This window comes from Panthera leo, chromosome B4 (genome assembly GCF_018350215.1).
Source record: "Panthera leo isolate Ple1 chromosome B4, P.leo_Ple1_pat1.1, whole genome shotgun sequence".
NCBI classification, from domain to species: Eukaryota; Metazoa; Chordata; class Mammalia; order Carnivora; family Felidae; genus Panthera; species Panthera leo.
This window is the reverse complement of record NC_056685.1, coordinates 110805990-110810714: the sequence shown is the minus strand read 5'-3', so window position 1 is coordinate 110810714 and position 4725 is coordinate 110805990. Positions and strand designations below refer to the sequence as shown.

Here is a 4725-nt window from a genome sequence, read left to right as displayed (position 1 = left end):
GGTAACCTAACAGTTCTTTTGTCTTTGAGATTCCTACTGTAACCTTGTGTTGTCTTGTTCCAATTTGAACTCGTTGACCTTTAGACTTGCTGTTCCACACTATTCTCCAAATTTTCTTTGCGTGGTTTTTTTTTTTTATATTCTTTATTTCCTGGATCTAATGCCTTACTTTTTTTTGGTTTACAACCTCATGTTGGTGAAGCACATCCTCCAGTAGCTTCCTAAAAAAAGTACATGGGAGGTAATTTATTTTAAAATCTTAAATGCCTGAGATGGTCTTTTTTAACCTTCATATTTACATAATAAATTATTTGGATAAGGAATTTTTGATTAGAAATAAAATTTTACCAGAATTTTAAAAACACTCCATTTTTTTTCTAGTATATTGCACCACTTCTGAAAAGTTTAATGCTAATCTAATTCCCAGTTCATTGTATATAATCAGTTATTTTCTTACAGGAAGTTTTAGTATCTTTTTCTAAATATCTAACATTTTGGATTTCATAACGTTGTGTCTTATTGTGGGTCTTATTTTGTTAATAAGGTACCAGGTGTCATTTTGTAAACTGAAGTTCTTTTTAAAAAATTTTTAAAAAATATTTATTTATTTTTGAGAGAGAGAGACAGAGAGAGTGAGTGGGGGAGGGGCAGAGAGAAAAGGAGACACAGAATCTGAAGTGGGCTCCAGGTTCTGAGATGTCAGCATAGAGCCTGACACGGGACTCAAACCCATGAACTATGAGATCATTACCTGAGCTGAAGTCAGACACTTAACTGACTGAGCCACCCAGGTGTCCCTATAAACAGGTTCTTAAGTTTTAACAAATTATTTCTTGAATTCTTTCTTTGAAATGTTTATGGTTCTTATTTCTTAGCTATTTCATTTATCAATAAGTGTCTTTGTGAGGTTTGTGAATTCTTTTAGGTTCTTGGGGTATAACTGTGCAAAGACTAAAAACCCTATTCTCATGGAGCGTACCTTCTAATGGTAGAGATAGATAAGTTAAATAAGTAAACTAAAAAGTATGTTAGTGATAAATGCTGAGGAATAAAAGGCCAAGAAGGGAGTTATTATTTGGGGTGTGTGTGAAATTTGAAATTTTAGATATGGGGTCAGAAAAAGCTTCACTGAGAGAGTGAGGTTTAAGTTAAGACCAGAGGAATCAAAAAGTTACCTAGGTAGATCTCTGGGGGGAAAGCCATTTAGGTAGACAAAATATAAAGTTTGAAGTACAGATGTATTTTAGGAGTAGTAAGGAAGCCAGAGTGACCAAACTAAAAGAAGCAAATAGGAGAGTGGGAGGGAATGAGGTTAAAAGCAATTGGGGCCCAAATTATGCCTTGTAGGTAGAAAGGAGACCATTAGAGGGTTTTGAGCAGAGGAATAACATTATCTAACATATGTCTTAATGGAATCACTTTGGCTGGTATGTTGGGAGTCTGAAAGAGGGCAAAGACAGAAGCAAATGTACTATTTCAGAAGCTGCTGCAACAAATCAAGAGAGAAGTGATAGTGGCTTGTACCAGAGTAATGGCAGTGAGGATTATGAGATGTGGTTGAATTCTTTATATGTTTTGAAGGTAGAAGTGTCATGTTTTGCTGACAGACCATATCTGAGGTGTGAGATAAAAGGAAGGAAGATGACTCAGGATTTTGGCATGAGCCTAAAAAAAGAAGTTGCCAAAAACTGAAAAGGAGAAAAGTACAGGAGGAGAAGCTTGTTTTTATCTTTATTTCTGGGAAGAGGGAGGAAAATAGAAGTTAGAAGTTTGGAATTAGGCACTGGAAGTATGAAATGTCTGTTACATACCCAAATAAAGATGTAAATTGTGAGTTTGATATTTAGCTCTGCATGTTGAGGTGACATATGTGGGTTAGAGATATAGATGTAGAAGCCTTCAGCATTCAGGTGGTCCATATGACCATGAGACAGGACTAGATAGCCCAGGGAGTGGGTGTAGATTTTACACTGATTAGAGGGGTGGAAATCTAAAGGTTGAGTCTGGAGGCCTTGCCCACATTTAGAGATCAGGTTGATGAGTAAGAAACAGGAAAGACAGAGAGGAGTGGCCAAGGTGTAGGAGGAAAGCAGGTATGTGTGTAGTTCCACAAGGAAAAGAAAGTTTTCCAAGAAGGTGGGAATCATCAACTCTGTCAGGTGTTACTGATAAACAAAGTGAGATGAGAACGAACCAGTGAAATTTTTTTTGGTGATCTTGATGAGAATAGTTGTAGGGAAGTGGTGAGGTGAAAATTGGACTGGAGTAGATTCAGAGAGAGAGGAGGGAAAGAATTTCAATTAGTGGGAGAAAATACATTTCTTCAGAAGATTTGTTTAAAAAGGCAATAAGAGAAATAAGATGGTATCTTCTTATGAAGATGGTCCCAAAGGTGAAGAAGGAAAACTCTGCCCCTCCCAAAACCAAAGCCAAAGCCAAAACCCAAGCCAAGGCTTTGAAGGCTAAAAAAGTGGTACTGAAAGGTGTCCACAGTCACAAAACAATATCGATATGTCACCTATCTTCTGATGGTCCAAGACACTATGTCTTTGAAGGCAGCCCAAATATCCTCCAAAGAGCATCCCTAGGAGAAACAGGCTTGACCACTATGCCATCGTCAAATTCCCCTGACTACTGAGTCAGTCATAAAGAAAATAGAAGACAACACACTTGTGTTCTCAAGGCCAACAAGCACCAGATCGAACAGTCTGGGAAGAAGATTGATGACACTGATGTGGCCAAGGTCAACACCCTGATCAGGTTGGATGGAGAGAAGGCATATATTCGACTGGCTCTTGACTATGATGCTTTGGATGTTGTCAACAAAATTGGGATCATCTAAACTGAGTCCAGCTGGCTAAATATAAATATAAATATAAATTTTTTAACCACCCACCCCCCCAAAAAGAAGAAAAGAAACAAAAAGAAAAGAAATAAGATGGTAGCTGGAGCTTTACTCTGTATTTTGGGAACAAAGATTATTCAGATGTTGAATATCCTAGATTGATCCTCTTATTTTCCTTCTCCTATTTTATATTTTCCAATTATTTATCTTCTTGTTCTTGCCAGGAGAGTCTTTGATTTTTGTCTTAAAACCCTCTGTTGACTTTTTTTCTATTGTCATTTTAATTTCAAGAGCTATTCTTTATTTTTGGGTTGTTCATTATTCACACGAATTGTGAGCTCTGTTCTTGTTCTTCATTTATCAAAAGTTCTATTGAAGATATGAAAATTAATATAATATAATATATATTAATATACATAAATAATATAATATATATTTTTGTAAGTAATAAAGCTTTTCAATTTTGGTGTAATTGGGTTTTTACAAAAACAAATAAAGGAGATTTAAAATTTATAAATAGATATAAATGATACAAAGTATAATATAACAAAATCCTTATGCTTAAAATACGACTTTTTTTCAGTTTCTTAGTTTTGTCTTATAAGTTTAGTCTCATCCCATCTTCCTAAAGTTACTTATTAAAGTTTTTTTTTCCCCTTAAAGCCTTTTCCTGCTCACCAGTCTTCTACTTTTTTCTGTTTGCTTTGGTCTATATTGCATGTTAGAGGGCTTCCTCAAATATTTGGAGATCCTTGACTGTCCATGTGTAGAGTGGGTCCCGAAAAACTAACAGCTTTGTGTGCCAGGGAAGCACTGGCTGGCTGCCAGCTTTCAATAGAGATGGGAACCAGCTCTTTCCTTGTAGACCTCTATTATCAATGTCTATAGGTCTCCCCCCAGGACCATTCTGTTTTTCCAGAGGAGGATCTTGCAACTTTCTGCTTAGAGAGGTAACTGCAGACTTGAGAAAGGAGTTCAAGAAACCTCACTGGTAAAGAGATTTTCACTTAATCTTCTATTTCTTATATGACACCTTGCTCTTGACCTTAGCTGTGTTTGGTGTTTAAGAGTCTCTCAGGTTCAGCTTTTTCTGGAAGGAAGGCTCTTGTCTTCTGTGCAGAGTTGCAAAGGTATAGTTCACTGGCTGTGCAGACTGGTAGAAGGGATAGGAGACTTCGAAAAGCTCCAGATTTTTAACCTGTCCTTTTCTTGTTTCATTCTGAATATTGGCTCTTAGAGGCTACCTGGTGGTTCCATTGTCTGAGTCTTTTTGGTATCTTATGGAGCAAATCCACTCAACTCATACTGGAATGCCGCCTCTGTAGGCAATAGATTTCAGCCTTCTTCCCTCAGCTCAGTCACTTATCACCTCAATAGCTTCTGTCCGTCTCTCACTTCCTCACCAATTCTCTTTGTTCTATTGATTTTAAATTTTGGGGTTAAATATTTACATTATGTAATTTTAAAGAGGTTACTCAGAGGTAAGTATGTATATTCAATGCCCCATATTAACCTGTGACATCACTTACTACTCATTCATTATATTATTCATCATTCACATGTGACCTTCCCAGAGAAGACACTCCTAGACTGAGAGAGCCAAGTTCCCCCTGGGAGCTCTGACACTACTCATGGTAAGTCTCCTATGTTATCCATTGCTTTGTCTTTTTCCAGGACTATAAGCCCTAGGAGGCAAAGACAATGATTTATCTTCAGAGCTTCAAAGCCCAGTACAGTGTTGAATGAATGGATATCTGCAGAATTTACCCCATTAGCCTTTTTGCAGATACCTAGTGTGGACTATAAGGGCAGCATGTACAAAAGTAGAAGAGTGGATAAGTAAAATTTTATCACAGAAAAGTGGTTTTCCTATTAAATAG

General features: G+C 36.9%; 1 pseudogene; it reads left to right on the top strand.

Moving 5' to 3' along the window:
* The first annotated feature begins 2380 nt into the window (after positions 1–2380).
* LOC122223702 lies at positions 2381–2842 on the top strand (annotated as a pseudogene).
* The last annotated feature ends 1883 nt before the right edge of the window (positions 2843–4725 follow it).